The following is an 11,115-nucleotide window of genomic DNA, read 5'->3' as shown; positions in this document are numbered from 1 at the left end:
TTACAATAATACATTTCAATTTCTTAGTATGATTTTTTTAAATCTAGTATCTGTTGTATTGTATGTCTAAAATCACACCTGTACAAATTCATGCAGTTGTCATAGGATTTTGCAAAACATTTGCATTTTAAGGGGTAACAACATACTCAAATGTAGATTGCAGAAGTCTGACAATGAAGTCAGTGTGCTCTGTCTTGAATGGGTGAGTACTGATACTAAATGCTTGTGCTTGCAGAATGCAGTTCAAAGATATATTGTTACTAAAGATTAGCACTGCCTTTGACATGGTTAGATTTTATTACAGGAGTTTATCCTGGCTTTTGCATGTCGGTTTCACTTTCACTGCATGACCATGTACCACTATTGCAACAGTAGAAGTCATTGAAGCCACTTCCTGGGTGTGACTATTAGGCAAAGACTATACAGGCACTAATGAAGAAAACTATACTGTGCCCTGGACTGCTGTTCTAGTGTGTTGATTCCTACAGTTTCTTCCATGATTTCTCTATAAGCTGCCAGAGTACTGCTAGTCTACTCTTTTCAGGGATACAAAGTTTTAAGTTCCACTACAAGATTTTGTGTGTGTTATTGTGTGTGTGAGTGCATATGGTGTGTGTGTGAGAAACATTGTTCACAAGATGTGTAAGCTAAAGTAATTTTTTGGATTTAAAGTGTCGCAAGTGTTGTGTTTTTGTAGTTTAGTTTAATAGATACACTACCTCAGATTGTTGACCTCTTGCATATTGCATGTAGTATGTATTTACTTTATGGTGTAATATACCAAATATTTTCTAATAAAAAAATAATAATCCACTTTATCAGTGGACGCAAAGAGAATAAATATAATAAATTAAACACCTTTTTTTTCTCTTAACACAGTATTTTAAGTTTCAATATTAGGCTTGAAAGAATAGTTTAGTGCCTTAATTCAGACTGAGAACTGTATTTCAAAGTCAATATATCCTCCTGAATTGTTAAAAATGGTCATCTGTGACTGAAATGTATGCATAAGCTTGAACTGAGTCAGTACCTAGAAGTAAATATTTTATTATCCCATGGTTAAGCTGAATTTCCTGTAGAGTTTTGTTATTTTCTTAAGGCATTACAAGTCCTGAGATATTGCTACTGGAATGATATAGTATCACAGATAATGTGACATTAATATTGTGATATTACCAGGAGGTAATAACGTGAGATTCCAAAAAGTAAGACTAATGTGGACAGTAGCTGCTTTAGGCAGAAATGAATGAGTACACTTTAAAATATGTTTTCTTTGTATGTAGCTGTCTGGGGGTTGGGTTAAAGAGATGGAGAAGAACTTTAGGGTGAGAAGAAACTTGAGATGTGGGGAAGATATGCATTAATAAAAAGTGATTTTCATTAAATTACACTTAAAATCTTTCCTTCTCTGAAGATAGCAAAAGTAAAATGTAAACACAGAAAATGACCAAGGAATATTAGAGTGGAACATGCTGCAAGGAAATGACAGAGTGTTTTACTTCTAATAGAGTTTATGACCGTGTAGTAACGTGCAGCACACTTAACATGCTTTATAAATAAACCACAACTTTTTGTTAAGGCTAGGCATTTGCAGAGCTAGGATGAAATTGATTAATTTTATTAAACCCATTACCGGCCAGATTCATCAAAGCCTACATGGGCATTTTACACTGTGTGTGCGGTGCAGCGTGACACACACATGATAGCAGACAGTTTTGGATTCAGTAAGTGGCTATACAAGCAAGGTAAACACCGTGGCATGCAAATTTCAGCATAAGCAGCTGAACTGCATGGTGATCAACCAATCCAAGGCAGAGAAGCTATTCAACGAGCTATAAAGCAACTCTGTAGACTCAGTGCCGGTTTTCTTTGTGAATTCCAAAACCTACTGGAATACAGCCAGGGAAAGGAGTCTACACAGGAACAATGTTAGGTACTGCTGCTACTTTTATTCATGTGTATGTGCAACAGGCTGAAGTCTATGCTGCTGCTGCTAATAGGCCAAGGCCAAGAAGGAGAAGAGCTTTCAGACCCCATTTAACTTATCACAATCTACATGACAGAGAAATTGTAAAGTGCTATAGGGTGGATCGAGACACACTACCGGAACTCAACTCAGAGCCAGGGCAAACCAAGTGGAACCCATCCCAGTGTAGACAAAGGTATGTGTATTACTTATTGCTAATGGTACCTTTCAGAGACCAACAGAGGACATGCTGGGGAGTGTCACAGGCATCAGCTTCGAGGACCCTCCATCACTTCCTGAATACTACTGCAACAGCATGCCAGTGACCACATATATTTTTCTTGTACTCCTGAGGACAGGGATAATAATATGCAGGAGTTTTTCCCTGTAGCACACTACCCTGAAGTACCGGGTGCCATAAATTGCACACACATATAGACATTAAGGTGCATCCAAGGTAACAAGGAAGGCTGGAGATAAATAGAAAGGGCTTCTACTCTTTTAACTGTCAAGTCATGTGTAATGCAAAGGGAATCATCTTGAATACGTGAGCTAGCAACCGAGGCAGTTACTACAACTCACATATCTGGCACACCTCCCAAGCGTATCAGATGTTTACTAGCGGGGATATCCCACAGGGTAATTTACTGGGGGATGCAGGTTATGAGGTGGGGCCGTGACTGATGTTACCCATCAGAAATGCACACACACCTGCTGAAGAATACCATTATGAGGCACACGCTTAAACCAGAAATATCATAGAGTGTGTGTTTGGGCTGCTGAAGTTGCAATTCCAGTGCCAGGATACATCTGCGGGAGCCCTGCAGTACATCCACTTACATGTACTGAAGTGTTCACTGCATGTGCCGTGCTATGCAACATCATCCTGAGAAAACAGTTTCAGCAGGATCAAAAGGCTGGGAGGTTGGCATAGGGTGGGAGGTTGGCCTAATGATTAAGTTACTTATCTTAGAGACACAAAGTGCATAGTTTGATTCTCAAATGGGGTCATTAGCTAGTCTTAAAATAGCCCGCAAGGGCAGTTAACCTAGTACTAACCTATGAACCTGTAAATAAGGGGAAGAGGCACACATCCCACCACCAATGGCAGAGTCACCACAGGCACATGCAGGTGAGGAGTCAGAGGGAGAACCAGCGGCTGCTTTGGTTGTGGGCAGACATAGGCATGCTCAATATGCCCTCACATTGGCTATGAGGTAATGCATAGCACACTCACTAACTAGCTAAGGGGCTAAAACCTTCCTCCTGCTCACATACATACAGTAACATTGATGCCAGGCAATGTCCACAACTATTACAATTATTACAATTATTACTATTATTGCTTGCATCAGACAGTGTCAACCCTGAACTAAAACTGTTGCAACTGATGGATTTACAAGGTAAGTGTTGAATCTGGAGTGCATTGTGCAGTAATGTGAATGACTGGCATATATTTGCATGTTGTTACTTGGTAGTGTAAGCAAGTAAAAGGTGGGAGATTTGTACATGAATGACCTTAACATGTGACAGCAGAAATTTATGTGACTTGTATATATCATTATTAAGTAGCAGGCCTCAGGCATCAAATATTCACACAGTCATACCTCTCAAAAGTTTTGATGGTCACTGAATACCCTCAGTTTAGCACCATACATTTGTACTGGAAAGGCATTAAAGAGAGAAGTTAGAAAGTAATGAGACACATTTCAGTTTCAGACTTCACAACCCTCACAAGATCAACAACAATACTGATGCAAAAAGTTTGATGCTATTAACTGTCTAACTTTCTATAACCAATACAAGTCAGAGGTACAATTACATATTCATAATCACAAATGCAGATATACTAAGCCAGCTTTGTACCTTGAGCTACAGACACAAAGCTTATGTATCCCAGAATCCAAAAGATAGAAAACGAGATATGGCAAAGTTATCATCTATTAAACAGGTTGTTGGTGGAGGGAGGGGGTGGGGGATCAGGAAGCCTAGGTTGACACAAAATTTCGGTGAATATGTTTGAGTCAGAAAGAGTAGCAGGCAGGCATTTGGATAAAGCAACAAATGGCCAGTGAGACAAAATGAGTTTTAAGCTTCACAACTGAACCATGTAACTGTTGTGTGTGTGTCTGTATGGGTCCTCCAGGTGAAATTGGTGTGTGAGTGTCTGCATGAACACAGCCAAGCTCTGTGCTAGCTGTATGTCTTGGTATGTCAGACAGATGTGAGGCATGCATGGTAGAGGTGGCAGTTCATCATTGTTGTACCTGACCACAAGAAGTGTCTTTGCCAGGACTTGCATTGGCATGTCCACTCCCATGTTCAGATGCACTGCTGCTAGCTGAACTAACTGATGTCTGCTAGATGAGCTCCCCTCATGAGAAAGCCCAGGACCATGACCTCATGGCCTGCCACATCTAGGTGTGGACATCTCAACCACTGAAGGAGCAGTGGAAGAACTACCGCTATGGTAGTGTGATTGGCCATATCGGCTAAGAGCAGATGATGTTGCTGATCTATGCCCACGAGGATTCCATCTCTGTACCAGCAGATACTGCCTGTTCTGATGTGCCATTCATCCGATCCATTGAATTGGCAACATGGTGGAGGCAGTCATGCATGTCAGCCTGTGCCACTTCTACAACCCTAAGCATTTCTCTGGAGGACCTATGGGAACATGTCTGTGCCTCCATGACAGCCCTAAACATATGCTGAATGGCATGGGAAGAGACACCTGGATCAGGTGGAGTATGGACAGCAGGTCTCCTCTGAGCACCCCTAACAACCCTCCTAAGTGGCAGTTCGCCCACACTTTGGCTATGGCCAGAGTCAACAGGCACTGAAGCTGCAGTAACCACTCTTCCCTGATCAATTGTCTCACCCTACACCTGTCCAATATCTGAGGACTCACTGGAATGGTAGACGTAGGCATACTGGGTGTGTCTGATGGAATTATAGGGGATGGCTGTATGTCAACCTCAGTGTCAGATTCAACCTCTGCACTCCCCGACTGTACTTCTGTTTGGCCACATTTCCCCTGTCAGGATCAACTGTGATAATAAGCAACAGACACAGGAAAAAAATAATACCTACACTACGATAGCCCAATATATGCTAACAAACTAACAGTGGTGCCACTATTACAGACAGTACAATAGTACATAAGACATAAAAATGTTTGGCTTATCATGTGCAGATGATAGTATGCTCCCTATGCTGGATAGCTGTGGAAGAAGTTAAGAAAAAGGTAAGGACAGACATCATCACAATTAACAGTTAACACAGGGGGTAAAGCATCTTGCCCTTTATATTTCCATTAACTATACCTTCAACAAGAACTTGGATGACAAGTCCAACCTAAGCCTCATGTGTAATCAGTCGGAGTGTATTGTTAACTGTAGCAATCTACAATCCCCCCAAACAATTTATTGTTAAACAGAACTAATGTATTGATGTAAATATTTTATTATACAATGACTCCTCATTAATATTCCAAAACATGCATGCTGATTGGCCAGCATGCCTGTTGTAAATCCCAAAACTTTTTTTCTTTTTTTTTCGCCCTCATAATTAAACCATGCCACCCATGGGTAAATCTTCAATATACCACACCATGTCATCGGTTATTGCTTAACTATACAACGGTGTTTAATAATTGAGATACGTAAGCCTACCTTGAAGCTCCTCCTGTGACATACTTGCTATACCTGAAAGAGTAGCACCAGTGTCAGGGACATGCTATTCTGCACTTTCCTGGGAGCTGTCTAGATCCCTGACAGTGGACAGGAACTGATCATTTGCTGTTAGTGGTGGCTCTGTAGTAGGCCGCCCCTGGTACCCATCCGATCATGGACCACTGCAGCTTCTCTCCTCCGTGCAGATGAGATCATGTAAGTGGCGCTATGGCACACCTGATCATATGTCCTGCTGTGGCCACTGACTGCATTCACATCTGCAACTATCTGCTGCCAAATTTGCATTATGCCTGACATAGCTCCACATCCCCTCTCAAGCAGAAAGGCACCATGTTGCCTAAAAGCTTCTCCAATGACCTGATTCTCAGGGTCACTGAAGGGTGGTTTTCAGGGATTGAGATGCCTGGGTGTCATAGTCCAGGTGTTCTAAAATACAACAGAAGGATAAACATAAAACACTCTAGAAATTTGAAATATGAAAAACAGGAATCGTATGCTTGTAACATGTTACAGTCACACACAAAGCAAAGCTGGATGCAAAACAAGGGAGAGAGTAACAATAGCAACATATCCTTATTTGTGCCAAAGCAGAAATGCAGGTCTGCCTTCCGCACCCCCAAAAGAGCAGGCAGATGGCATATTTTGCAAACCAACCATCAGTGAAATGCTAAAAGTGCTATCAAATGAACTGTCCCTGAATCTTGTATACAGATTTAACACAGAACCTTCCATTGTAAGCTATTGCCAGTCACATGCACCTGTGAAATGCCCAGACAAACATGCCCATGCCATCATTACACTTTTAAGTAATGCATACAGATAACAGTAGCATTTGCTAATTTATATATATATATATATGAAAACAGATTATTTTTAATACCATTTCAGCATCTGCAGTATGTACCTGAAAAAAATACAAGCATACTTTCTCAAGTTCAGTAATCTTCTGTGCAGATATATCCCAAAGTAATAGCCTCTTCTGTGTTCTCCACATAAACAAGTCTCTTCACCTTCAGGTTTCCTAGCTACACAGTTGCCTTTTTATGGTGTAGATTCAGGGCTGTTAGCATGATGAAGATGCAAATGAGTTGTGAGCTTGCTAGAAGAGCAAATTGGTTTATAGCTTGGACTTTGCTCCTAGATGCCAATGCTGTTTTCATTATTATTATTATTATTATTATTATTATTATTATCATTATTATTATTATTATTATTATTATTATTGTCTGTATCAGTGTTCAGATGAGATTCAAGTACAGCACTGTAATATAATCTTCAGATCTTTTCTTTTCTCAGAATGTCCAGATTTTTGCCTTATATCTTTTGGTCTCTTCCTTATAAAATTTGTGGTTTTCTGCCATATCACTGGGATGATCTCAACATTGATGTCACTCAATAATTACATACATTTCAGTTTCAGACTTCAAATTCTTCAGAAAATGTATCTTAACACAAACCCTTGTTATTCTAGCACATATCTAATTTAAAAGAGCAAATATGTCAAATCTGTCCCTATTTCTGGGTCATTGCCCGCCCAATTATGTTGAGCTTTGTCCAGATTTCTTGCACTAAGAGATTGAGATCTATGGGAACTGTTATATGCCCTGGTGATCATTGTGGCATTCCTTGCAAACCCATTAACGTACTTTGCTCTGATTTAAACAGGTTTGCTATCCACATTGCTTTACATGGTTTCTGGCTGGCAACACAGTTGCCAGCCATAAAACCACGCTTATTTACATTTAAATGCAGTGCACGGCATGAATATGTAATTAGTGCTGCTGCTCACCACACATCACCGCGCACACACGTAAACTCTGTGCAGGATTCACCCAAAGCCTACAGGGAGTTTACTGAATCCCAGGATACATCTTTTTATGCATCATAGTCACACAAGAACTCCCTTGATAGATAACAGTAGAATCCCCTCACCCACAAAATCACCAGGTGAGCTATGTGGTGGTGGTGGTGATGATGTGTGGAGATCTTTGAACTTTGATTTCTTTGAAAAGTATTTGTTCACTGTAGAATACATTTTCTTTCCGTTGTTTTTTTTTTATGTACTGAAGACCTCTCACTTTAGTCTAGTTAACTAATCAGCATTGTTTGACACTAAAATATAGTAGTGACATTTTAATTTTGCAGTGTTCTTGATCTGGTAAGAGGTTTATCATGGCTGTAAAATGTATGCAGTATGGCATCTTTTGCACATAACATGCTGCTGCAGATTTCTCATGTTATGTCACTATCAGTGCATTGAGCAACAAACAAAATTAGCCTATTTTAAATGCAGTTTCAGGAAAGAATGCCTAGCTTTCATATGATTGTGCATTTCATTTCTTGATAAACAAACACATATTACAATATGATACAGATCTAGTAAGGAAGACAGTTGCTCAACACATTCAGTTATGCATTTCTTACATGCCATGTCACTTTCTGCTGTTTCTTTCCTTTTTGGAGTCAGATTATTTTAATTTACTGCTCAGAGGCATATGAGTTTCCCATCCAGTGTTGGAGACTTACAGTTACAGTAGTGGTCATGACACTGCAGGTACAGCACAGGTAAACCACATACTAAGACACTTGGTAAAAAAAGAGGAAAGCCTGGACTGTCAGTGTACATTGTGTTCATGGCAAAACCACCTGCATGACATGTGATTGTTTAGAACATCCCTTGCACCTTCATAGGTGCAGGAGCCATCATTAGATGGTCAGGTGTTTTCTTCCTCAGACTCAGTAACAGAACTCAAGGTCAGACTGACTCTCTGCTTACCTAGGGAAACCCAAAGTAAGCAAAGAGAGACATTACAGTTGGAATAACTGATAATGGCCTACATGTGATGTTCAGATGCCACAATGTGCATTGCATAACTTGCTGACTGTGTAATGGTGACACTGTCTCTATTGATTTTGTCATTTAAAAATCTGATATAATATGACATTCCATAAAATGAATGCAATTAATTGCTTAATTTCAGTACCAGTATCCTCTTAGCCAATATTTATTGTGCAGTGACCTTTTTATTATTTCAAGAAAAATATATTCCCTTCATTGACAGTCTGTTAATGCATAATACATAAGCAGTGAAACAGTGTTTCATAAGTCAGGCCAACTCATAATATTTCTGAAAGTAAACTTAAAGAGCATATCAATATTTTCAGAACAAAATAATAAAACTTCAGTACAACAGTTTTTTAGGACTGGGTACCTAGAAATTGTAAAAATGTTGCTCTTGCAGTATACAGGAGTTTTTCAGAGGTTCTCACCTCTTCAGAAAAATGAAAAATATCATTCTGAGTACTGAACAGAAGATTTAGTGACAGTTAAACAAATAATATTGTCTTCAAGCTCTTCAGTTTATTCACAGCATGTCATCATGAATACCTTTATACATGATATTGTTCATACCCAATCCATGATCAGATTTACTTTGGAAGTTACTTCACCATAGCTTTATCATTCAATGTATATTTATCATTTAATTTTTCTGGCAGCTCAAAAAGATACCACATTATTTCAAACAGTACTTAGTGACCTCATTGGAGTGATTGTAGATCTCTTACATACCTCAGAATTGTTAATATTGTTCAAACTGTATTAATCTTGCATGATCTCATTTCCATAATCTAAGCACTAGTCTAATCGCTTATATGTATTTTCAGACTTCACTGTATGATCTGTTTTCATTTCACTAGTACCATTAAACAGATTATTTTTATTTTTTGTTCAGCAATCCCTATATTTAGTCATATAAATTAACTTACAACTTCAGTGAATAGGATATATATATGTTTCATCTTGCCTGACATTATGTGATCTTGGAGGTGTAGTTAAGTATAGGAAATATGTTTTTGTGGGGGCATTGCCCCTTTGAAAAATTTTGTTTCATGTTGTAAATTTTTGCTTTATTTCTTGGAGGAATTAGTCTTCTCATTCAGTGAAATGCATACATGAATTTCTGCTCCTGTTGATTATTCAGACAATGTGGTGCATTTAACTAGGATTTGGCAAACTTAAGTTTTAAAAAGCTCAGGTAGACCCTGGGAGGCTCAGAATTGTAATCATATTTACCTACCAGGGTGAATAAATTTTGTTTGTTGTTAGGAAGAGGGGAGCACACTATGATTATGACCTCAGTAAACAGTTTATGGAGTAAACGAATGAGTTAAAGGGTGGCACAGTGATACAGAATGTAGCAGTGCTGCCTCACAGTACTTGTTTCTCTTGTTTATTTCTTAGCACAGATAGTTTTTTTGTGTACAAATTCCTAGACAGCTAATGATAGGAGAAAGACCAATTTGTGTCTTTAGGAAAAGTAATAACATTAAAAGCTTATTGGAATACCAGAGAAGGGCACAACATACAAGATACATGTATAAGTGTGGGTCCTGTAAATTTTGCCCTTATATTTTAGAAGTAAGTGAGACAATTATTAATGGAGTGAGAATAAAAATAAGAGATAAATGTTGGTGTAATACAGAAAGGGTGGTTTACTGTGCATTATGCAAAGTTTGCTCGTGTTTTTACGTCGGAAAAACAGCGTAAACTTAAAAACAGAATTAGTGAGCATCTGAGAAATATCAGGGATCACTACGAATTTAACTCTTTGGCTAAACACATCTCCCAATATGCAGAACATAAATTCAAAGTTCATTATTTTGGAAGTAATGTCCCTCAGAAAGAGGGGGAGCATGGCCATATTTATTAGAAAAAGCAGAACTTAGTTGGCAGATCCGCTTGAATTCAGTTCATTTGGCCAGGTCTAAATGGCAGTTTATCTATAATTAGTCTTTTGAAATTAAAAGCTCTGATGTTGTTGTTCTTGTTGTCTTTCGGCTTTTCCCGGTTAGGGGTCGCCACAGCGGAACTCCGGTCCGTTAATGATTGGCAGTAGATTTTTTCACGAACGCCGAGGTGCCAGCTCGACGTTCAAATTTCAACGAAGGCGCGCCCATTTACGCATGTCTTTCAAATGCCCACCCAACCGCGTGGAGGACATGCAGACTCCACACAGAAGGCACTCCTTGCACTCCAGCCGAGAATCGAATGGGAGAACCTCTTGCTGTGAGGGAACAACACTACCGCTGCACCACCGCGGAAAAGTTCTGATAAGATAAAAAAATGCTCTTACAACACATAAGGTTATGCAGATTATTTTTCAGCACGTTTCTTTGAATTTACTCACATAATTTTTGATCTAATATTGTATTGTTGAGTGTCCATGAATGAGAGGGTGACATTTTTACACACACGTATATATATATATATATATATATATATATATGTATATATATATATATATACATATATATATATATATATATATATATGTTGACAGCTGCTGAAGATTGTTAAAAAAAACTTTTTTGTATGTAATTTTTTTAACAAATGTTTTAAGGAAGTGATGTCATCAATTTTAAATTATTTAATGGGTGTGTTATTTAGCATTG

General features: G+C 38.7%; 1 protein-coding gene across 4 annotated transcripts in view; it reads left to right on the top strand.

The window, feature by feature from the left end:
• The window catches only part of TEC (tec protein tyrosine kinase), a 1,312,802-nt gene that overhangs the window by 656,434 nt on the left and 645,253 nt on the right, over positions 1–11,115 (top strand). The window lies entirely within an intron of this gene.

Source organism: Protopterus annectens, chromosome 2.part0 (assembly GCF_019279795.1).
Source record: "Protopterus annectens isolate FY-2018-M chromosome 2.part0, PAN1.0, whole genome shotgun sequence".
NCBI classification, from domain to species: Eukaryota; Metazoa; Chordata; order Ceratodontiformes; family Protopteridae; genus Protopterus; species Protopterus annectens.
This window is presented reverse-complemented; position numbering and strand designations above follow the sequence as displayed.